Source organism: Sus scrofa, chromosome 9 (genome assembly GCF_000003025.6).
Source record: "Sus scrofa isolate TJ Tabasco breed Duroc chromosome 9, Sscrofa11.1, whole genome shotgun sequence".
Taxonomy (NCBI): Eukaryota; Metazoa; Chordata; class Mammalia; order Artiodactyla; family Suidae; genus Sus; species Sus scrofa.
Genome location: NC_010451.4, coordinates 21,540,247 through 21,566,281, shown reverse-complemented (window position 1 = coordinate 21,566,281; position 26,035 = coordinate 21,540,247). Strand labels below are relative to the sequence as shown.

Sequence of the window (26,035 nt, the reverse complement as noted above, 5' to 3'; positions counted from 1 at the left end):
CAACTTCCTATTCAGTAAATATTAGATTCCCTAAATCAGTCATCATCAAGTGTAGAAGAGAAGGGAGTTCCCATGGTGGTGCAGCGGAAATGAATCCCACTAGTACCCACGAGGATGCAGGTTCAATCCCTGGCCTCGCTCAGTGGGTCTGGGATCCGGCGTTGCTGTGACCTGTGGTGTAGGTTGCAGAAGTGGCTTGGATCCCATGTTGGCATGGCTGTGATGCAGGCTGGCAGCTGTAGCTCTGATTCGACCCCTAGCCTGGGAACTTCCATATGCTACTGGTGTGGCCCTAAAAAAAAAAGCAAGAGTGGAAGAGGGAATGGGATATATATTAAAATCTGAAAAAGATGGTGATAATAGGGAAAGCATTTAATCTTATGGTTTTATGTTTTGGGAAACTAAACCACTGAATATTTTTGTAATAGGAATCTCAGAAGACTTAAAAATCCTTGTGGAGTCACAGCATGGATTTGCAATGGCAAGGGCCTAGCAGGCGGGAATAATACATGGAAGGTGGGAAAGACTCAACAGAATCTGGTGTGTGTTTGTGAGAGTAAAAGAGAAAAGGGAAGAGAAGAGAGGGATAATGATATGTTAATTGAAAAGGCACTGTTAAGGAAGGTTACGCAAGATTGCTCTAAATGTTTGTTAGGTGTCTACCTGAGGAATTTGCCTCAGTCTCTTATATTATGAGACTCATTTGACTGATATACTTGAAGTTCAAGAACATGTTTGAGTGCTTTGGTTCTGAAATAATATTGCCTAGATTTAAATTTCAGCCTGATGATTCAATATTTTGGTGCCCTTGAACAATCTACTTAACATCTTGGTGGCAGAGACTGCTGGTTGCCACTTGCCTGAATGTTTGTGTCCATCCAAAATTCATATGTTAAAATCCTTACCCCTCAAGGTGATGGTCTTAGGAGGTGGGGGGCATTGGGAGGTGTTTAAATGGTGTATTGCTCTTATAAAAGAAGCCGGAGAGAGCACACTTGCCCTTTCCGTCTTCTGAGGTTACAGTGAGAAGCTGGCCGTCAGTGAAGAAATGGCCTCTCACCAGATATCATACTTGATGGTGCCATGATCTTGGACTTCCCAATCTCCAGAACTGTGGGAAAGAAATGTTTATTGCTTATATCCCACCCATTTTATGGTATTTTTGTTACAGCAGTACAAATGGACTGACACCACCTAATAACCTTCTCTCTGTCTTCTGTGGACACTCAGATAAAAACTACATTTTCCAGCCATCTTGCAGGGGGGTATGGCCATGTGATAAAAATTTGGCCCATAGGAAATCAATAGAAATTGTATATGTAAATTATGAGTGTTATTTTTCAAAGGAAAAAATTGTGTTTTTCCCTTCACTTAGTCATGAAGTGGGGAGATGAAGCAATCACCTGGAACTTCAAAATGGAAGTCTGGCAAGAAGAATTGAAGAGTGAAAAGAAGAAGGATTCTGGTCCCAGATAATGCTGACTTGCTGTATGAACCGTGAACCACATACCTGAATATTTTTAGAGCAAAAGCAGAAAAATTCTACCCTATTGAATCTATGATGTTTGATGTGTCTGATAAAGTCTACTGTTCTTAAGAAAGCTCTAATGCTCTGCTTTGTTTTTAATCTTTAAAATCGAGACAATGATAATAGGACTATACTTCACTGTTCTTTCCTGCATATTCAACAACAAAAACAACAGCAGCAGCAACAGCTGTATGAGATGTTTACATGGCATTTACTCTGTGCCAAGCACAGTTCTGAGTGCTCTCCTTATAGAAAAACGTCTGGCACAGAGTAAGTCCACATGTTTGCTCTTGTTATTTCTTACCTTCCCCATGACTCCCAGTTTAACCATTCCAATTCGTATCTCATTCTATTTTATCTGAATCTCATGGGAATTAAATTAATAGTCAGTATCAAATTATTTCTATGTGGGCAGAAACAGAAATAGTCCTATTAGAATATAATTAAAAATATAAACATAATTAAAGAACACAATTATATATTATTAAATTTCTTTATTGGTCACCTGATAACCAGCTGTTGAAAACATTAGCAAGCTTGTGTCCATGGGCATCAAAACATTTCCTGCAGCATTAAAGAGTAGTAATCTCTTTATAACACACTGTCTCTTAAAATGAATATTCAACATGTGTATTATAGAAAGCAAGTAAAATTAATATAAAAATCATGCATGATTCCATTACCCAAAGTAACCAAAATTTTTCTCTGCCTAAATGAAATGGTTTTGAGTATGAGAGTTTGTGTTCTAAATTTTCTTCCTAATAATTGGTAATAAATAACTTTTAAGTTCATTAAATATTAATTTTAAGGGTGAATAAAAATTCTGTTGCATTGCTATACATCGTGTGTTTTTTTAACCAAACCATTAATGCTAGATATTTAAGTTATTGTCAGTAGTTTTCCTTTAAGTATAAATTTTTATGCACACCCATGATCAATTCCTTAGAATAAATTCCTAGAAGTGAAATTGCTGAATCAAAAGTTATGCAAAATGTTAAAGCCATCTTAAAATTACTTTCGGAAAGCATGTACCAATTTCTTCTCCCATCAGTGCCCTTTGAAAGAGCACAACGAGATATGATCATAACTCCTGCTTATACTCACTAACGCTGCAGATTCCCTGTGGAAGGTCTTCCAGTGTGTGTTTGGGGGAAGGGTAGTAAATATATGAAAAGAAGAGAAAGCCTTGCAGACACCAAAAACATGATGTCAGATTAAAGCAATGTCACTTTCAATTGGAGATCAGATTAAATTCAAATGTGAGTCTCCTTTCTCCCCCTCTTCTGCAATACCCTTGAGAAAGATCAGTTTGCTCTCTCATGGTTGAAGAAAAGTGTTATGGCAGTAAATAAAAATAAATTTAAGGGAAAATAGGGTTTCCTAAGAACGGTTTTGTCTCCTTGAGAGATGAAAACTGCAGGCTCTTGCAAAACCTGCTTGCCTGTAACATTACTAAAGTTAATGTCAGGTCTCTGTTTTATAGCTAGTGCTACAGTACATCTATGCTACCAAAAGTGTTATTACAATTTTGACTACTGAATTATCTTAGCTTGTTTTAAATGCATGGCAATAAAATTACTTCCCCCAATACTATGGAGGTTGTTTATACCCTAACTTGGAATAAACTAGAGTTCTAATAACAGAATAAATATAGACACGACATTTCCCCCTAGAAATAGTCAATCTTCTACTTTAATTAAAAAGGGGACCAGGTTCTTTGATATTGCATTAGTGGAATATAAAATATGAACTATCAAGGATTATTGGGTTATGGATTATAACTTTAACTTGCCATTATAAAGTACTTTCTTACACTATTTCCTTGCTGTTTGAAGGTTACACACCACATCTTCTCCCCCTTTCATTTCTTTTGTTTCCTCAGAAGAATGCTAGCCTCCTATAAGAGTCATTCCATAAATGCTTTTCAATTTACCTTGACTGACCTTAAATCAGAGTTTAGGACATCTGTCAATACTGTGCTATCTAGCCTCATTTTTGGGGATTTGGGTTAGAGGATAGGGTGGGTTTTTTACTGTTTATGCGTGTGTCGGGGTGTGTGTGGTGTGTGCATGTGTGTGATTTATTATTAAGGGAAGCCATCAGAAGTTGCCCATGATTAAATACTTTCTGATAAAACAGTAAGAATGAAATTCCTAATCATGGAGTTGCTGAATAGATTGAATGAGAGAATCATTTAAATAAAGTAGAGTCCCTAAAATCTTGAGCCAAGAAAATGATTATTATTATTCTGAACTGCATTAAAATTCAAATTATCAGAAGGAAAAAGTCATACCCTGACCTTATGTGTCAAAGGTCTGCTCTGTGGCAACCATATATTTTTGGAGAGTTTAGACCCCAACGCACTTGTTTTAAGAGAATGTCAAGCACGACAAGTGTTGGAGGAGGCTCATCCTGCGAATTTCATCACGTGCTCCCATTCATTAGGCTCCTTAGATGGAAGCTCTGTGTTTGTGAGGGGTGTGTGTGCACGCATTGTATTGCATTTTAATTCCACTATGCTTATCATTTGGATTAGTTTACTCTCTGTAGGAGAGTCTAACAGATGGCAACGGAATGTTAATGTGATTTAAACAGAATTTCCACCTGTGACCATCTCAAGTTCTCCTTCTCCCTCCCTCTGTGTGAATTTTGGAATGTCACACAAAGAAAAACTGGAGAGGCTCAAGAGGAGGTAATGAATCCTGTGAAAATTGAAAAACAAAATAATACAACAAGGAATGGGATTTCCCTGAACTTTAGAGCATAAAAGTCACTGAATATTTAATAACAAACCTGGCTGCAGGTTAATCCCAGAGTCTACGTTCATCATTGTATTGCATTCTTATATACCGCGCATAATCAATTTGCATAAGAGAAAACTGCATAGACAAATTTCGTATTCTATTGAGATTGTGTTTGAGTTTTTTAGATCAGCTATAATTCTATTTGGTTTTTAATAATCATTAAAACAAATAGAAATGACTAAAGGGCTTTATTTAAAACAAACAAATGAATAGGGAAGCATTTTCATTTCTATTGTTCCACTCTATGATCAATTAAAAACAAATACACAGAAAAGATTTAGGACAGAATTAGCTTCTTGACAAATTATTTTCTTACAAAAAATATTTTTAGTATCATGCCTGTCAAGAAGACACAAATGGAAGATGGACTTTTTTTTTTTTTTTTTGTCTTTTGTCTTTTTGTCTGTTGTTGTTGTTGTTGCTGTTGTTGCTATTTCTTGGGCCGCTCCCGCGGCATATGGAGGTTCCCAGGCTAGGGGTCTAATCGGAGCTGTAGCCGCCAGCCTACGCCAGAGCCACAGCAACGCGGGATCCGAGCCGCGTCTGCACCTACACCACAGCTCACGGCAACGCCGGATCGTTAACCCACTGAGCAAGGGCAGGGACCGAACCCGCGACCTCATGGTTCCTAGTCGGATTTGTTAACCACTGCGCCACGACGGGAACTCCTAGATGGACTATTTTTAAAACAACGTAGGGGTCTGTTTTATTCTCTGGGGCATGATGGAGATGCCAGGAATAAATATGATATGTAGGATGCCCTTAGCAATTAACTGCTAAGTCAGAATTCTAATAGGAACAGCCTACCTAGGTCAGCTAAAAAGTACATTAACAGCCCTGGCCTTGGGTTTGATTCTCTTTTGAGTCCCAGAGGGACTTTTATAAGACATTAGTAAAAAGAGAAAATTCAACCTTCTTTACCTCCTCCAAAGCTAGGCTACTTTAAAAACATAGTCAATATGTCTAGGTTTTTATCCAAGTCACTCGTTTTACAGATGAAATTAAAGTTCAAAGAGGTTCGGTGACATATATGAGGTAATGCAACTAGCTAAGATAGAGAAGAATGGCTAAAAGTTATATCTTCATTATTCCGCTAATAACATCTCTTACCACTGAGAATCTATTGGGTACCAGCCATTCTACTTACATTAGTCTATTTAATCGGCATTGCAAACTAAGGTCACATTTGATAAATATAGGAACAAAGGCTCAGAGAGGTTAATAACTTGCCCGAGGTCACACAAAAGTAAAAATAGGTTCAAATCTAGTTCTTAACCTCAGAGTTTTGCTGGTACACTGCTCTGTCTCCTTCATAACAGCATCTCTATTCCATCCTGCTCTCTCTAGTGTTGAAATAACTTCTTCATCGTGCACCTGTCTGGTTTTCTGTGCACCAAATTTCTGAGAAGAAGTCAGGCAGGCATTATCAAATATGAATGTATACATAACTATACATAAAAAATACATACGCATATGATGTATAGAATAGTATATATTGTATATAATATTTGCATATCTAACAGAGCTGATCTATACTGGCTCAGAAGGAGTTCTGGGAAAATTCCAAAGGTGCTTAACCATTCTCTTTGACACACACACATACAAATTTTTTTCCTGCACCCATGGCGTGCAACAGTTGCTGGGCCTGGGACTGAACTCAAGCCACAGCAGTGACAATGCCTAATCCCTAACCATTAGGCCACCAGGGAACTCCTGCTTACCCATGTTCCTTGATAAATCAAATAAGAGAGAAAGTTGATGACCATGTAGAGGCACAGACTTCACAAAAGGGAGGTCTGAGGAGTAGAGTATTGATAGAGTGATGCTACTTTGTTAAATGTTTTTTGTATCTTTACTACATTCAATCCTCACAACCAATTATTTCTTTCTTTTTACTTAAATAACTCATTCATCTATAATAAGAAAAGAACTAAATTTCACATAACAGTATTCCAAATACCTACATCTTAACATCTTAGAAGTTAACAATCGTAAGCATCATCAAGAAGGCTTAATGTGCCTTAAGATTTTTTTTTTTTTTTTTTGTCTTTTGTCTTTTTGCCTTTCCTAGGGCCGCTCCCGCAGCGTATGGAGATTCCCAGGCAAGGGGTCTAATCAGAGCCGTAGCCAATGGCCTATACCACAGCCATAGCAATGAGGGATCCGAGCCGAGTTTGCAACCTTCACCACAGCTCACGGCAACGCCGGATCCTTAACCCACTGAGCAAGGCCAGGAATTGAATCCGAAACCTCATCGTTCCTAGTCAGATTCATTAACCACTGAGCCACGACGGGAACTCCTGCCCTAAGATATTTAAAACATTTTTGCTTGTTTCTCCCCCCACCCCAGTTTTATTTAGGAATAATTGATAATCACTAAGTTTAAGAGGTACGCACGATGGTTTGATCTTATGTTGTGAAATGATTTCCACAAGAGTTTCAGATACACCCATCATCTCATATAGCTACAATAAAGAGAAAAAAAATTCTCCTTGTGATGAGAACTGGTGGGATCTACTCTCTTCACAACTTTCCTGTGTATCAGTCACATAGCAGTGTTAACTACGGTCATCTGTGTTGTCTTGACACCCCGAGTACTTACTTATCTTATAACCAGACTTTTGTAATTTGACCACCTTCCTCCAGTTTCCCCTTCTCCTCCTCTGCCTCTGGTTACCAGAGATTTAATCTCTTTTTCTGTGAGTTTGGTGGGAATTTTTTGTTTGTTTTTTAATATTCCACCTATAAGTGAATTATTCAGTATTTGTCTTTCTCTGACTGATGTATTTCACCTAGCAAAATGCCTTCAAGGACCATTCATGTTGTTGCAAATGGTAGGATTTCCTCTTTTTTTTTTTTTTTTTTTTCCAGGCCTCATCCTCAGCATATGGAAGTTGCCTGGATAGGGTCAAATTGGAGCTACAGCTGCTGGCCTGCACCACAGCCACAGCAATGTGGGATCCAAGCCACATCTGTGACCTACACCACAGCTCACGGCAACACAGGATCCTTAACCCACTGAGGGAGGCTAGGGATTAAACCCACGTCCTCATGGATCCTAGTTGGGTTGGTTAACTGCTGAGCCACAAGAGGAGCTCTTATTTATTTATTTATTCATTTTGTCTTTTTAGGGCAGTACCTATGGCATATGGAGGTTCCTGGGCCAGGGGGTCAAACTGGAGCTATAGCTGGCGACCTACACCACAGTCACAGTTGTAGCAATGACAGATCCTTAACCACTGATCAAGGCCAGGGATTGAACCTGTGTCTTCATGAATACTAGTCAGATTCATTTCTGTTGAGCCAGGACTGGAACTCCATGGAGGTGGTTTAAATCACTTGTATGGGGGCAGTCCTTCTGGGTTTCCTCTGACCAGTCCTCTTGCTTTGCTGGCCTTGAGTCCATATTTGGCCTGACCCAGGGCCCTCCATGTGTGTGCATCTTTTAGCCAAGGTGGATTCTACTGCCAGGGTCTCTGAGAAGTTGAGAGGATGCATTATGGTCTGGCACCCCTCCCTTCTCTGACCCTTAAGGAATCTCTCTGCACATGTGTAGTTCAGGGGGGCTCCTTGACCTGAAGAATGAGAAATATATGGTGTCTTTATCTTTTATCCAAGAAGGACACAGCTCCTCCTTGCTTCTGCCATCATCTTTATCGTGAAGTATCTGTCCACGGGGGACAGATTCTGGTTGCTCAGCCTGGGACCCATCCATCCTCGGCGTCGTATGTACTTGTGAACGGCTCCTGAGTCTTTTGGGCTCCTGCTATTTTAAACTTTCATGCTAGCCCACATTCAGCCTTTAAATATTCATTTAAATTTTAGCTGAAGTTTTCTTACCAATTTCATGGCAGCTACTTCTTCCTCTCATATTCTATAAACAGTAACATCGTTCATGTGTCCTGTCTCTCCTTGAAGAAGCTTATCACTCTTTGAAATTCAATCCAGGACTTACTGTCTTGAAACCTCAGCTATCTGATGGGCTCAAGAAAAGTTATCATTTTGCAGCCTTTTTTTTTTTTTTTTTCTTGCTGCTTGGGTGGGAGGAATATTCTTTTTCAGCTTTGCCCATCCAGAGTGAAAGTGGAATTTTTGTCCATCATACTCATCTTTTTCTTTTTTCTTTTTTCCTTTTTCGGTCTTCTTAGGGCCGTGCCCATGGCATATGGAACTTCCCAGGCGAGGGGTCTAATCCGAGCTACAGCTGCTGGCTTACACCACAGCCACAAATCTGAGCCGCAACTGCAACCTACACCGCAGCTCACAGCACCACCAGCTCCTTAACCCACTGACCGAGGCCAGGGATTGAACCTGTATCCTCATAGATACTAGCCGGGTTTGTTACTGCTGAACCACAGTGAGAACTCCTCATTGTACTCATCTTGGTATCCTGAGATGATTAGTGTGTCCATTTTTGATCTTAGTCTTCAGTGTTTTTAAAAAATTCTCTCCCTCTTTTTCCCAGACAATATTAAAACTTAGGGAAATAGTGCCTGTCACGTGGAGGACATTCATATTTTTAATTTCTGGGAAAGGTTTTCAAATGGGTCAAGTCCATGCTGCTGCCTAGTGTTCTACCCAAGAGAGCCCAGTGTTTCAGTATATTTATTGTTATCAAACTTAGAATGAATTGGCGCCGGGGTTAAAGAACCTTGGACATCAACTGGTCCCCCAAATTTTATAATTCCTTGACACAGACAACGCTTCATTTAATACAGTCTCATTAAAAAGGCTGACTTGCCATTTTAGGGGACGTATAAGCTTATAATAATATAAAGTGCTGATTTGGGTCAATGTATTTCTATAATAGCTTTACAAAAACGTGTGACCTTTAATATGAAAAGTATCACTGTATTTGGTTTTGATTAAATGTTAGTTGAATGAAAAGGAAGAAACTTAAGGCTTAAATATAATTACCTTTCATAGGGTCTAGAAATGCCTAATTCTTGGTTTCCATCCCTAGTTTGCACACTAGCCTTGAAATTTACTATTTTAATGAGGTTTCTTAAAGTTAGACAAGTTTTTCAGTTATTGATTGCTTTATTTTTAGATCACAAGATCAGACAATACCTTCATATATTAAAAAATTATACCATTTTAAAAATAGTTACAAAATACTCAAAATATAGATGATACATTATTCAAAGTAAATATGACTCAGCAACACCTAGAATTTTCTTTTTTCTTCTTCCTTTTTTTTTTTTTGCCTTTTTGTCTTTTTAGGGCCACACCTGCAGCATAAGGAGGTTCTGGGAACCTCCATAGGCTAGGGGTCTAATCCGAGCTGTAGTTGCCAGCCTATGCCGAAGCCACAGCAAAGCCAGATCCGAGCCACATCTGCGACCTACACCACTCCTGATCCTTAACCCACTGAGCAAGGGCAGGGACTGAACCCAAGACCTCATGGTTCCTAGTTGGATTCGTTAACCACTGCGCCACAACGGGAACTCCCACATGCATTTTTGACCTACATCACAGCTCACGGCAATGCTGGATCCTTAACCCAATAAGCAAGGCCAGGGATGGAACCTGCATCCTCGTGGATACTAGTAGGGTTCATTACTACTGATCCACAATGGGAACTCCTCATCTTCTCTTTTCTTAATTTAATTTATCCCCTGTCACTTTGGACATTTCTCCTCTAGTGTCTTCTGTGCATCAGTCATCACAAGTGGAATTTTGTGTAGAAATATTAATAATAATAATTGATACAACTTTTTGCATCCTTTTTAGATACCCCTAAGTATCTTAAGCATTTTATGGACATTATTTTGTTTCAAATTTAGTCTTTCTAAAGGAAAATCAATTTATAATAAAAGAAATCAGTACAGCGGCTGCCTCTGGGGTGAGGCAGGCAGGAATTAACTGAGAAGGAACCCAACGGAACTTCCTGGGGTGATAAAAATGTGCTATACCTTGATGGAAGTTTATACACATTTGAAAAACTCATCCACTGTACACATAAAATATGACTACATCATAGAAGACAAATGATACTGCAATGAAAAACTGAGAGGAAAAATTAATCTTCTTAAAAATACCCTTTGGAATAGAAAATTCTAAATCTACTTTAAAGATGAGAAAACTGAGGATCTGAATGTTCAGGTAATTTATTCAAGTTCACATTTGCTGGTGGCTGTACCTAAGCCGAATTCAGGCACATTTAAGGGCAGAGTCCATACACTTAACCAACAGGCTCCACTTCCTCCAGGGAGACTGGTGCATCCTGACATATTTTTCAACTCAAACTGTATTATTTTATCCTGCATAACCCTATCACACAGGCTAAGACAGAGCAACATGATTAAAAATAAGCTGACTTCACACTGGGGATATGACTTATACAGAACTCTAGAAAGAAAGCATACCTACTTCAAAATGTTTAGGTAGGATGATGAGACCCAGGATACACCTAGTGGAATCAGCTTCTCTCTCTCACCAGCATGGCTTTGCGAGCATTTGAGAGTATTTCGGCTGCAATAACCTCAGGCAGCATATTCAAACGGTAGTTCAGTAAGTCCTCTGGAACCAACACTGCTGCCCACGTCTGCTGTGCAGTGAACCAGCAAGGGATCAGGAATATCTCTAAGACAGGGCTTTAGCAATGGAGTACACCTCTTATCTCATCATCTGTTAGAAAGTGTAGGTTTAAATTTCCAAATCAGAAATGTCAGCAAAAGTCCCTGGCTACTCTGGTGATTACAAAACAAAGCTGTCTGCCATGCTGGTGCAGGGTTTGGGTCACTTTCAGGCTATTTCTTCTTTAAATGAGGCAGCAGCTTCTAAATTTACAATTACCTTGCTGGATACTTCTCTTTTTGACTCCCCATTAAAATGCCCATAAGGAGATACAGAAAACTAAACCGGAAACGAAAATTTTAAAAAAGGACAAATGATCAAATCATAGGGATATTTTCCCTTTGTGTCATGATGGACATAAACTGAGAGATACTTTATTGTGCCTTTGTGGGTCACCCTTTGAAAACCAGTATTAAAGTGAAACCTTCGTATAGTCATTTAATTCTCACAGAAACCCTATGAGGACTTCATATATATTATATGAATATACTCACTAGATTAGTGAAATGTATTAGCTGGGTGTCTTGATTTTCTATAGGATACATATCACACAATTTTGAGTGGGAGAGCCAAGATTCAGGTCTTTTTATTATCTGTTTATTTTTTAAATTGAAGTATAGTTGATTTAAAATGTCATATTAGTTTCTGGAGTACAGGAAAATGATTAGTTACATATACATAATATATATATATACTATATATGTTTGGTTATATATAAAAATACATATAATTATATTCAGTTATATATATCGATATATTCAGTTTTATATATCTATATAAGTAAAATATATTTATATTTTAAATTGAAGTTTAGTTGATTTACAATATTGTACTAGTTTTTGGTATACAGCAAAGTGATCTAGTTGTATATATGTGTGTGAGTGTATGTATAATTTTCAGATTCTTTTCCATTGTTACAAGATATTGAGTACAGTAGGGTGTCATTGTTTGTCTATTTTATATATAGTAGTTTGTATCTGCTAATCCCCAAACCCTAATTGATCCTCCCTTCCTTCCCAACTCAGGCCTTTTTAGCTATGTACTTTTTCCCACTGCCAAATATTCTAGCCCTTCCCCATTAAAATTAGAAAAACATGTTGACGTGCTTTACTGCCTATACCTGTTTCTGAGGCTGCACTGACCCAAGCAACTAGTTTGTAATTAGAGCTAGTCATTTTTCCCATCTTTTCAATATTCTCTCATCCCTAAAGATCCCTTCAAAGCCCAGAGTCTCTGGGCATTGCGGACTGAAGCAAGTGCATTAAAATCTGGGTCTAAGGAAGGAGTAATATTAGTAACATTAGGTGCCAGGACATGTGATCAAATAATTGTAAATAAAATCTTAGGTTCTATTGAAATTACAGAACCCACTATTGCGGGCATATATTATAGGAGAGTTGATATTTGTAAAGCAAACCTATACCTAAGCATACATATGAAGCTGGGAGATAAATACAGAACTTATCTTTAATATTTACATCTGAGAGGGAAATTCTGCAATCCTGTTAAATTCTGGCCTTAACAGAGCTTGGCCTCTTTAAAGATTATTAAAGAAACGGTAAAAAGATAAGGCAAGAATCATGGGTCCCAGGAACAGATACTAAGAACGTAAGACAAGAAACCATTTCCAGAGACTTCGACACATCTCTGAAAATGATTACTTATAAGAACCAGAAGACATCTCCACTAGACTGTAAGCACTAGGTGAGCAGGAGCACCCTGCTCGTCCCTTGAGGTATTCCTAGCACCAAGGACAATGTTTGGCAAATAGCAGGGACTCACAAAAAAAAAAAAAAAAAAAAAAAAAGCTTTCCGAATGTTAAAACAAAAAGTTCAGGAGTTTCCACTGTGGCTCAGCAGCTTAATGACTTGACATAGTCTGAGGATATGGGTTTGATTCCTGGCCTTGCTCAGTGGGTTAAGGATCTGGTGTTGCCGAAAGCTGTGGTGTAGGGCTACAGATGTGGCTCGGATCTGGTGTTGCCGTGGCTGTGGTGTAGACCTCAGCTGCAGCTCTGATCAGACCCCTAGCCTGGGAATTTCCATATGCTGCAGGTGTGGTTATAAAAAGAAAAAAGAAAGTTGAGAAAAAAAATAAAGGACTGTGGCCAAGGAATTTTCAAATTGTCTAGTTCAAAGACAATCACAAGCACAGAGTAATTCAATTATACAGAATTCCTTGGAAAGCTATTTGAAGATGTATGCTTCTATCCAAAAGTGAGTCAAAGATAATGCTATTTGCATCAACGAACAATCCTTATATTTATTGGCCAATTGCATTTCTTTATGTGAAATGCCTTCTTGTATACTTTGTCTTATTTCCCCTGAGTTAACTATCTTTCGCTTCTTGACTTTTTTTTTTCTTTTTTTTTGGTCTTTTTAAGGCTGTACCTATGGCATATGGAGATTCCCAGACTGGAGGCTGAATCAGAGTTGGAGCTGCCAGCCTACACCACAGCCACAGCAATGCCATAGCAATCAAATCCAAGCTGTGTCTGTGACTTATACCACAGCTCATGGCAACGCCGGATCCTTAATCCACTGAGCGGATCCTTAACCCACTGAGCGAGGCCAGGGATTGAAGCTGCATCCTCATGGATCCTAGTTGGGTTCGTTAACCACTGAGCCATGATGGGTACTCCCATTAAACACTTTTTACTGCATCTGTTTGAATGATTAAAAAGCTCTTCCCTTCACCAAAAGTATAAACATAAAAAAAAAAAAAGACTGTTTCCAAGTGGACTGAATCAAGTCATCCTACAGTCACTAAAATGAAGACTTGCAGCCATGTGAGGATGATAACACAGTGGGCCTGATGGTTTACTCTCTCAGTGACACCTCTGCGTGGTGCCAGATGGGCTCCCTGGGGAGTGGCTTGGCGGGTCTTCCTCCTGTGTTTCTAGACATCACAGGAGAGGAAATCAGGCCTCACACCTGCGCTGAGCCATTCAGGGCCGTTCTCTGGAGCCTGCAGCAACCTCTCATAATCACAAAGGGCAGGAAAATCTCTGAGTGGGTTCAGGCCATGAACGACCTAGGATAAAATATTATACCATTCGAGTTTCTTTTCCTGTGGGCAAACAGGGTTATGTAAAAAGGAAAAGCGTCTTTCCATTGCCCCAATGTTCCCTAATTTGCTCTAGTTTAATATGTTACCAGTTAGAAGCAGCCCTCTTTTGGAGGCAGACACATATTGCAATTTGATTCTTAAATGATTATTAAACAAAGCAATGTCTTCATTTATGAGACACAAACAGGCTAATGTCTCTAGACAGCTGGTGTGTCTTTTCCAAATATGTATGATTAATATTCTCATTTTGCTCAGCACTGCAACTCAGGCCTAATTTGCTATTTTCACTTTACTTCTGAAGCTTCTGCCAACAGCTTGCACTTGGGTCTTTCGCAGCATCTGTGACTGTCCGCTGTTGGTGGTGATCCCTTGAATGCTGGTCTGAACCAGACAGAAATGAGTGCCTGTCCTGGCCTTTCTCATCACAGCTGCCTGATCAGAGACAGGCTACTTTATTTCTCTCTGTTTCAGTTCCCTGATTTGCAGTATCAGTATCACAAGTTTGTGGTTATAACATTATTACTATCCAGGTAACTATCACCTCATTATAGGGTATTGGTAATGTTGGACAGATCCATGAATAAACAATTCTTCAATAACCCCCTCCCCTGATAAAGTAAATTACTGTCCTCACGAGAAATCCTAACTTCATTTCCTTGATTCCAACGCCTTTTCATTAAGCTCCTTAAAGGAAGCTGCTTCAGGCACTTTTCTATCCCTAAGGTCCTAACATAGAACCTTACAGAATTTGATACTTCAATAATTTTTCAGGAGGATGGACCACTTAGGTTGGATAAATGTTTTTCTTAGTTTGTTGCAGGGCAGTGGTTTTTAATGCAGGGACATTTGGCAGTGTCTAGAGAAAATTTTGGCTGTCACAAATGGAGAGTGCTACTGGCAGTTAGTTGCTATTAGGTCTAGGATGCTGATAAACATCCTGAAACAAGAGGACATACAAACAACAAAGAATTATCTGCCTCCAAGTGCTAATAGTGCCAAAGTCCAGAAACCCTGATATGACAGAAAATATGGCTTTGGAGTCTGAGCGAGGTTCTAGTCCCAAATCAGTTGCTGTCTTGCTCTGTGATCCTGGACAAGCTGCTTGACTTCTCTGCACTCCCCAAATTCTGTCTGACATAAAACATTATAAGAATCAAGGTCCAGAAAGGTAGGTGGAAGCAGAAACTCTTAACTTAGTAAGACCCAGGGGTCTTTGGATCTTAAAAAAGCCCAGGGATCTGGCTAGTTTTTGGAGACACAAAGTAGGGTGGTCCTGATCCAAAATGTGTTTACAGAAAGAGAAGGAACATGAATAGTATGCTTTCTCCCTTTTGTGGCCACTCTGAATAACTTCTGCCTTTGCCTCTCAAAGCCAGACCACTTTAAGAGGAGCTGAAGCTTCTAACGTCAAAGCCAAAGAACTAACAGAGAAGACATCAATTCCGTTCATTTCCTGAGCTCAATGAGTATCCACACAATTCAATGTTTGCTTAATTGATTTCATAGAATCACAAAGGCTTACTTTTACCAAGATTATTACAGTGAGGCTAGAGCCTCCAAGGAGACTGTGAGCATCCAGAGGATCAGGGCACAGCCCAGGGCCTGGAGGGATGGGAGTAGGGGATACGGGGGGGGGGTAGCAGGTGTGAATACACGGCAACACACTGGCTCCTCTTTAAGCCCAGGCTCAACACTGCCTGGCACTGACCCAGGCCAGGCTCTTGGAAATACACTGATTATGTGTCCAGTGTGTGTCCAGGTACAACCAGACTCGCTGGCAAAACGACATGATCTCAGGGGTGCATCGACACCTGTGGCACCTGGACCAGCTGTGGGGCAGTTTTGTGAATGGAACACATTTTTTATGCAGAAGAGCCCTGCTAAGAGGTCTGCACTGCAATGAGACCAGCCCAGGCAGGTGAGACATCGGAGAGAAGCACTGGATCAAATACTTAAGATCCCCATGAGTTTCAAACAGGAAAGGGGAGTTCATTTTTAGGAGAGGATCAAAAAGCTCTTTTAAAATAGATTTTTTTTTTAAATGGTAAAGCACGTGAGGAACAGGAACCCTTTGAACAAGGATGCCCTCTGTTCACTGCAACAGACTCAGGAGCAAACTTGGTACCTAGCACATAGTAGGTGCTTAATGAATGACTACTGAGTGGCCCCACAGAAGCCCTGAAAGAGAACACTCTGAGTGAGTCTAGTAACATCTGACTCTGCAGCCTGATGGGAACATGCTGGGCAGAGACCAAGGCATTCTCCCCCTACCTGGGAATACGGCCTGTGTGGAGGCCTTTGAGCTGCATGATTCATGACCATTTTTTGGAACAGCCCCAAAGGATAATGCCTCTTTCAAGAAGTAAGACTTAAATTTTCATGTAAAAGGGGTAACTGCAAAATAAAGGGCATTCCTGTCCTCATATTAGAGGAACAGAAATTATAAGCCAGAGTGAAATACAACCAAACTCAACTGAAAGAAGTAACTAGTTAGGGGAGTTAATTATTTTTCCCTTCATGTCATGTATTAATAACTAATAATTTTTTTTTTTTGCTTTTTTAGGGCCACACCCATGACATATGGAAGTTCCCAGGCTAGGGGTCGAATTGGAGCTATAGCTGCTGACCTACACCACAGCCACAGCAATGAGGGATCCAAGCTGCATCCTCTACCTACACCACAGCTCATAGCAACGCTGGATCCTTAACCCAATGAGGGACAGCGATCAAACCTGCGTTTTCATGGATACTAGTCAGGCTTGTTACCACTGCGCCACAAAGGGAACTCCACTAGCATTTGTGAAATGCTACATGTCCCCCACATTGAGCCAAGCACTTCTCATGCATTTTATTTTGTGCTCACAACAACCCTAAGATATAGATCCTATTTCTATAGAGAAGAAACTCGAGGCTCAGGGAGAATAAGTGATTTGCTCAAGGAAGCAGAATTAATAGTAAGCAGTGGGCTAAGTATGAGTTTACAACCTGGATTCTTAACCACCATGTGATGTTGCTGTTACATACTGTTCAGTAAACTGGTTCTCAAAGGCACAGATGCTCCAAGAAAATGTTTATGCAGGACTATCTGAAGATCATATTATCCATTGGTTCCTCTAGGTGCTTTAAAATTTACCTTTAGATTGCAAAGGACCAGTGGGAATGTTCCTAGATTTCACGGTTACGGCCTTTTTGTTGTGTGCTGTATTTGCAGCAAGGATGCTCTTGTGGGCATTGTTAATTAAATCAAATAGTGTCCTCGGTGTGAGGCCCCAGAGAATTGATTCTCTGGTTTTAATACCAGAGATGACTGTGTTTGTCCTAATGCCTCCGGTCTGCCTTTGTCTTGCACACTGAATCATGTCAATATTCACATTTCTTTGTTTGGGCTGCCCCAAAATGCATGGCCACTCACCTGAAAATGTAGAGGACCTTGCAGGGCAGGTAAGAACCTCCGGCTGAGGCAGAGATTTGCCGGGTAATATTTTCCATTTGAGGAGATGCTCCACGGAATTCCACAACTGCTGTTGTTTCCACCTCCTGTTAATGGGAAGAGTCGTGGTAAACATCACGCAGCGGGTGGAGGAGAAGAGCAGTTAAAAGTTTCCAGGCACTAAACTAGGACGGGGGCTACGTAGAGGACCCCCTACCCTTAAGGAGTCATAACATAGGAGGGAGACATGCAAATTTAATTATTATAATTACATCAAGTTATGACGTCAACACAGAAGAGAGCTCCATACTCTGCCAAGGAAAATTAAGAAAGTTTAAATAGAAGAGTTGACAATTAGACAGGATCTTTTTTTTTTTCTTTCTTTCTGTTTCAGCCACCTGCCCCCATGGCATATGCAAGTTCCCAGGCCAGGGACTGAACCCGAGATGCAGCTGCAACCTACTCCACAGCTGTGGCAATGCCAGATCCTTAATCTACATGCCACAGTGGGAACTCCAGGATCTTTTTTTTTTAATAAGTTTTTCTTTTATTTTACCCCTCTTTTTTATTATTAATTAATTAATTAATTTTGGGGGGCTGCACCCTTGGCATGTGGAAGTTCCTGGGCCAGGGATCAAACCCACACTAAAACTGTAACCAGAGATGACAATGACAACGTCAGATCCTTAACCTGCTGAGCTACCAGGGAACTCCTTATTATTATTTTTTAAATTGACATATAGATGATTTACAATGTTGTGTTAGTTTCAAGTGCACAAAAACGGTGATTCAGTTATACATACATCGGGCAGGATCTTGAAGCAAAAGGAAACATTCATTAAACACGACATGCTGTGCTCTATTTTAGTTAATTTACTGAATCCTCACCATGATTCCAAAGACAGCTGTACTTCCCTCATTTTTGGAGAGATGATGAAGTCAGGCATGTTCCTAGGTCCACACAGATGTGAAGCTTTGAAGCCAAAATTTCAACCTAGGTCCGTTTTCAAATATATTCTTTTCCTCAGGCGTTAGGGCTACCCAGGACTAATGAGGCTTCCAAGTGAAAGAGTGTGCTTTATATTTGGTTTAGGGAAGTGGGAAGGCAAATCCCCCCCCCCCCCCCCGCTCCCCCACCAGGAATACCTGGTTGATGGTTTGTGTCCTGTGTGCATACAGAGGAATGGGACAAGGGCTTTCTCTGGCTGTTTCTGAGCTTATGTTCTGAGCATGCTCATTCCGGGGAAGGGAATGTTTCCACTTTGAACTTGTGCTCAGTGTTCCTCTCGGTTTAGGTGTTGCTCCAGATGTGCATGGAGATTTCAGATTAGCTACAATTCAGCTCAGTGAAGGAAGGGATCAGATCGGTCTGTTTGGTCTGTTTCTTGCTGCATACTCAGCACTTGGTCCACTGAGGGCAGGAACATTCATTAAATTTTTCACTGAATGGACACACAAATCACTGAAGGAACCTGAAGTTAATGTTTTTGATTAGATTTGGTAGCTTCTTTTCTTTTTTCTTCCTTTTGGTTTTTTTAGGGCTGCACCCGCAGCCTATGGAAGTTCTTAGGCTAGGGGTCGAATTGGAACTGCAGCTGCCAGCCTGCACCAGAGCCACAGCAACACGGGATCTGAACTGCATCTGTGACCTACACCACAGCTCACGGCAATGCCTGATCCTTAACCCACTGAGCGAGGCCAGGGATCGAACCCGCATCCTCGTGGATATCAGCCATCCATGACAGAAACTCCGGATTGAGTAGTTTCTACGTCCCCTTAATCAACATGGAAGTTTTAGGTACCCATTCAATGTTCTGAATTTTTAAAATCTACCATTTAGAATTGTATTTAGTCCAAGAGGGCCTCCCTGACAAGCCTCACTCCAAACCTTCCCCACCCCAAACTAAACATGAAATTTCTGCCAAGTGACTCTGGTAACACTTTATGTCTCCTATCACAGCAGCTATGAACAATCTGGTGCTGGCCTGCTCATTGAGCCATCCTCCCCCTTTTCTGGAAGCATCCTGAAGGCAGAGCCTATGACTCTCAGTCCCCTTTATATTTATGGAACCCAGCCAAGTGCCTGGCCTAAAGGAGGGTTGATAGGTTAATAGAGTGAAAAAAATCAATGAATCCATTAATTAAATATTTTATCTGTCCTAGATTATCTTATCAGATGATTTGCAAGCCTTTTCAGAGAGTCACAATCCAGAGGAAAACTAAAAAATACTATGCAATGTTCTTTTTCTTAGAAGTATAATTGATTTACAATGTTGTGCCAATTTCTACTATACAGCAAAGTGACCCAGTCATATATATATATATTCTTTTTCATATATATATATATATTATTTATTTATTTATTTTCCTTTTTAGAGCCTCACCCATGGCATGTGGAGGTTCCCAGGCTAGGGGTTGAATCAGAGCTATGGCTGCTGGCCTACACCACAGCCACAACTACAGCAATGCCTTAAGCAAGTGAGGCCAGGGATTGAACCTGCAACCTCATGGCCACTAGTCAGATTCGTTTCCACCGCGCCACAATGGGCACGCCTCTTTTTCTCATATTATCTTCCATCCTGTTCTATCCCAAGAGAATGGATATAATTCTCTGTGCTGTACAGTAGGACCTCAGTGCTTAGTCCTTCTAAATCTGTTTGTGCCATGTTCTTGAAGCAAATTATCATGTGTCAGCTGCCCTTCCCCTTCACACACACATAGATAAAGAAGAAAGAAAAGTGACAAAAGTTCTGAGGTGGCACCTAGGAAGAAACAGGTGGCTATGGTGGTGACTTCAAAACAAAGCAAAGAGAACAGAAACAAAGAGGTTAGTGCTCACTGTGAGCTCATCCAAGGCCTGTCTTTATGGGCTCACTGCACTGGTTCCTTCTCTCAAGATTTCTGGCACCCCCTCCTCTCAGTTGCTGCAGTCTGAACGTCCAACTTCTCCCTCTGAGGGTTTTCTGCTTTGTTCAACTCCTACTGTCCCTGATTCTCCCCAGGAAGCTGTGTGCTTCTTACCTCTTATTTCTCATATTCCTTTGAGGAAGTTTTCCCACTCTACAAACTGCTTTGTATTTTCATCCTAATTATTATGTTTTAAAAATAAACCAGGTATTCCAGCTTCCTCTTCCTCTTTTTGGTGTTATTTTACTTTTTCTATCATAACAATCTTTCTTTCATGGTAAAGATATTCCCCCCCTCCACTTTGCAGAGAGGAAGTCCTAATATAAGTAACTGATGTTTTTCTCCTAGTCACTAACCTTTGTGAAAGTGATTTGAAAACACCTTTTCATTCCTATCTCGACTCCTAGAACATTTTAGTGGTAATGGTGTGCTGCTACTAACATTATTCAGGGCACTGTGTATCTGGTGCTTTATAAATATAGCCATTTAAAACTGATCCATATGGGGGACCGTATCAATCATCACATCTAAAGTAATATTCATGGTAATAAGTATCTACAGAGATTTGCAGGGTTTGTCTTTTCGTCTTTTTAGGGCTGCACCTGTGGCATATGGAGGTTCCCAGGCTTGGGGTCGAATTGGAGCTGTGGCCGCTGGTCTAGGCCACAGCCGCAGCAGCAAAGTGGGATCCAAGCTGAGCCTGCGACCTACACCACAGCTCATGGCAATGCCGGATCCATAACTCACTGAGCGAGGCCAGGGATCGAACCCGCATCCTCGTGGAGACTAGCTGGGTTCGTTAACCGCTGAGCCATGATGGGAGCTCCAGATTTGCAGTTTAATCAGTGCTTTCATATCAGCAAATCCTCACAGTCGTATGAAGTAGCAATGATCTTTAACTCATTTCATAGATGAAGAAACCAGTGCTCAGAGTGGCTTGTCCAAGATCAAAGGTTTGGCCAACCTAGGTCTCTTGTCTACATATTATTCATTACATTATATACCACTTGGTATATAAATCCTTACTTAGTGGAAAACATTTTCATCCCAACTACTTTGTTCTGGGAGCATGATAAACCTAAGGAGATCTGGTAACTCCCTGAGATTACTTGGTTCCTGCCTTTGTGCAAGCTATTCTTCCTGCCTGGAAAGTCTGCTTCCAGCTCCAACCTGAAAAATCTATGGATTGGGAGAAAATATTTGCAAATGATGCTACTGACAAGGGATTAATTTCCAAAATATACAAACAACTCATACAGCTTAATATAAAAAAATCCAATCAACAAATGGGTAGCAGACCTAGACAGACATTTATCCAAAGAAGACCTGTAGATGGCCAAAAACACATGAAAAGATGCTTGATATTGCTTATTGTTAGAGAAATGCAAATCAAGATTGCAAGGAGAATATCATCTCATACCAGTCATCATTAAAAAGTCCATAAATAATAAATTCTGGAGAGGGTGTGCAGAAAAAGGAACCCTCCTACAGTGTTGGTGGGAATGTAAATTGGTACAATCACTACAGAAAACAGTACGAAGGTTCCTCAAAAAACTGAAAACAGAACTACCATATGAGCCTGTATTCCCACTCCTGGGCATATATCTTGAGAAAAGTCTAATTTGAAAGGATACATGCACCCCAATGTTCAGAGAAGCACTATTTTCAATAATCAAGACATAGATGCAACCTAAATGTCCATCAATAGAGGAATGGAAAAAGAAGATGTGGTACATACATACAATGGAATATTACTCAGCCATAAAAAGAGTGAAATAATGTCATTTGCAGTACCATGGATGGACCTAGGGATTATCATATTACAGGAAGTAAGGAAGTAAGTCAGAGAAAGACAAATCTCAGGTGATACCACTTATATGCAGAATCTAAAAAATGGATACAAATGAACTTATTTACAAAACAGAAATAGACCGACAAACAGAAAACAAATATGGTTACCAAAGGGGATATAGGGTGTGTGTGTTTGGAGGGGGGCGACGGCAAATTAGGAGTTTGGTTGGGATCGACAGATACATACTACTGTGTATATAACAGGTGAACAACAAGGACTTACTACGTAGCAAAGAAAAAAAAGTATACTCAATATCTTGTAAAAACAATGGAAAATATATATGTGTGTATATATATATACACACACACACATATATATATATAACTGAATCACTTTTTTTACACTTGAAACTAACCCTATGTTACAAATTAAGTATACTTCAATTAAAAAAGAAAACCTATTTATCTTTGTGTTCAGGCACCATGTTCTCTGTGACGCATACCTGTCCTCCTGAGCAAAGTTAGTGCCTCCTTTGTGTTCCTTGTATATCTTTCCATTACCAGATTTAGCACACGAGGATGACTAGAGAGCTTTCTGCCTACCAGGTATGGTTAGTCAGCTAGAGGGCAGAGACATGTCATATCCAGCAGGTGTTCAGCGAATCCTATTTGAGCTGAACTATCAAGAGGGTTTTTAGCCTTCAAACTGTGTTTGAGGCATTCTCGGATGTTATTTATTACTTTTTGCTTTCTTCTAAAATTCATCCTGATTTTTCGGGTGACCTACTTGCTTCACTGACCTGTTTCAAAGCTAGGAAGTTGAAGTTTTATGTGTTTTATTTCTCCATCTAATGTACACAGCTAGGAGGCTGCTGGCATGCAAAAAACTACCCAGCTATACAGTTAACTCAGTGAGGTCTGGTTTCATCCTACTCTGGTTCTTCAAGGCTTACAGAACGTGGAGCTGTTGTCATGCTTGAACGAAACAAATCTACTAGCATCCATGAGGATGCAGGTTTGATCCCTGGCCTCGCTCAGTGGGTTAAGGATCTGGCGTTGCCATGAGCTATGGTGTAGGTCGAAGATGTGGCTCGGATCTGACGTTGCTGTGGCTGTGGTGTAGGCCGATGGCTACAGCTCCGATTCGACCCTTAGCCTGGGAACATCCATAAGCCGCGGGTGCAGCCCTGAAAAGACAAAAAAAAAAAAAAAAAAAAAAAAAAAAGACTTACAGAACATGAAGCTGGAAGGCCTTTCAAATGAATATTCCTGCTACTCCATATGCAGGCAAAAGGCTTCCTCTGGAATACCCAAGCCCTCAGAGGTGAGGGCTGGCATGTGTGACACTTCACATGCATTATCTTCTTCCAACAGTCATGTGAGGCTAAATGAGATCTTCATTCTTCACAGTTTCTGAAAGTGTGGTCAAGACAGAGGTGTAATAACCTGCTCAAATTCACATACAATGGGAGGTGTGAGATTTACAAAGAGTTCTGATTTCGAAGTGGGCACATTTGCCACGTGGTATAGGATTCTCGCTCTATGACATAAGTAAGAAGGCCTTTCTTGTCTCAGTCATTCATTCAGATTTTTTTTCCTGACCAGTGGCTTTGCTGTGGGAAGAAAATTGCTGAAGCATTCTCTAACATGGCACCTGGTTGAAAACTAAATTGGTTATTTGTCCCTGGCAAACCTCTGCATAATTAAAGCTGTTGATATAACTCATTTCAGTTGTCAGGCTTGGTCTCATAGCCCCAACCTCTTGATCTCATTTGGTTTTAACTTTACCTTTGTGCGGGAAGCTCCTGTTGTGTGGTACTTTTCTCAGAAGTAGTGGTGGGAGGCATATAAAATTCACATTAACCTCCTCTTCCTTGTTTTTTTTCTGAGGTTTTTTTTTGTTTTGTTTTTTTGTTTGTTTTTTTGTTTTTTTGGTCAGCTAAAGGCCCAGCAAGTAGAGATCCCACATGCTTGGAAAGCATGCCAAGTTGATTTTGGGAGGGGTGGACTCAATTTCATTTAGGCCACTGGATATTTTCATTTATAGAAAAACTGGCTTTGAGGGAAACTGCCTGGAGCACAGTTGTTAAGGCAGTGTTGATGGATCAGCGTTCAGGAACTTTTGAGAATGGAGGAAATTATGAGAGCCAAATAACACTCTTCCCTTGACATTTTAAAAAAGAACGTATCTGTTTGGAAAGTTCGAATGCAGACCTAGTGAAGCATATGAACAGGATCTGAATAAGCTTTTGAGTAAAGAAGACCTAGATTTGAAATCCAGTTTGTGGTAGTGGTTATATGATTTAATGCATGCATTAAATTAAAATTCATAGAACGGTTCACCAGAAAATTTGCAAGCTTTTAGCCATTATTTCTTCAACTATTTTCTTTGGCACCAAATTTCTCTCATCACTTTCTGGGACTCAAAATATTATATTTGACTCAAATATTAGATTTAAAAAAAAACTGTCCTACAGTTCTCTGAGATAGATTTTTTTTTCTTTCTTTTTTAATCTTTGTTGTTCAAACTGGATTATTTCTATTTACTCTGTTCCCTATATTCTCTTTTTAAAATAAATCTCTATTTTATTTTTTTAACTCAGTGAATTTTATTACATTTATAGTTGTACAACTATCATCACACCCCAATTTTATAGCATTTCTATCCCAAACCCCCATCCCATTTCTATTTTCTTCTATTCATTTCCGTTTCACTGTTGAATCCAACTAGTAAACTTTTTTTTTGGGCTTTTTAGGTCGCACCCACAGCATACGGAGGTTCCCAGGCTAGGAGTCTGATTGGAGCTACAGCTGCTAGCTTACACCAGAGCCACAGCAATGCAGGATTCGAGCCACATCTGCAACCTACACCACAGCTCATGGCAACGCCAGATCCTTAACCTACTGAGCGAGGCCATGAATTGAACCCACAATCTCATGGTTCCTAGTCAGATTTGTTTCTGCTGTGCCATGCCAGGAACTCCAAATTTTTCATTTCTTATTTAAGGTATAGTGAATTCTTTATTTCTGATATTGTATTTTTTAGTCCATTTGGTTCCTCCTTCCATCTTTCAATTCTTTGCTGAGACTTTCTATGTTTTCATTTGCTTCAAGAGTATTCATGATTGTTTGCTGGGTCATTTCATTTATTCATTCATTTATTTATTTTTTTGGCCATACCCACAACATATGGAAGTTCCTAGGCCAGGGACTGAACTGGAGCTGCAGCTGTGACCTATGCCACAGCTGTGGCAACACTGGATCCTTAACTCACTGGGTCACAGCAGGAACTTCTGGATCATTTTATAATAGCTGCTTTAAAGACTGTCAGATAGGTCCAACATCTCTGTCATTTTTGCCTTGGCATCTGTTGTTTTTTCCAATATAAGGTAAGATTATTTTTGCTCTTTATGTGCTGCCTAATTTTTAAATAGGACGGTATTCTGTTTAAAAGTATGAAGAATTGTTGATATTTTGTCTTGGGTAGGTTCAGGCTGCAAGTCAATCCCAACTTCTGTTGGACTGTCCGCCTGTGGTTCTAGTGTCAGTTGAGTTTTGTTGACAGCCTTTGCTTCTGTCTGTCCTGTGTGCTGCACCTAGTGGCCAGTCTGTGTCCTGGGCAGAGATGTATCTTTGTTCAGTCCTCAAAAACCTTCGGTTTGCTGACTGGCATCGGAGCTACGCCTGCACAACTTGGGGTTAAGCCTAGGAGTTTATAAGTCCGGGGTTGCTTCTCTGAGCTCCTCTTTATTCATCTCCTTGGCAGTTTCCCATTTCCTGGGACTCACTGTTTTTTGGTCCTCCAGCCAGAAGTCTGGGGTTTTAGTTACCCATCCTCCGACAGGGCCAGGACAATGCTGACACAGCGAGGTACCATACCACAGGAGCAAAACTTAAGCAGGCACAAAAAATCAATAATAAATATA

General features: G+C 40.2%; 1 long non-coding RNA gene across 1 annotated transcript in view; it reads right to left on the bottom strand.

Annotated features, from left to right (window-relative positions):
* The window catches only part of LOC110262276, a 36,515-nt gene continuing 27,881 nt past the window's right edge, over window positions 17,402-26,035 (bottom strand). Inside the window, exon 6 of the long non-coding RNA XR_002347104.1 lies at window positions 17,402-17,518. This is a non-coding gene — a long non-coding RNA (uncharacterized LOC110262276). The remainder of the gene's footprint in view (window positions 17,519-26,035) is intronic.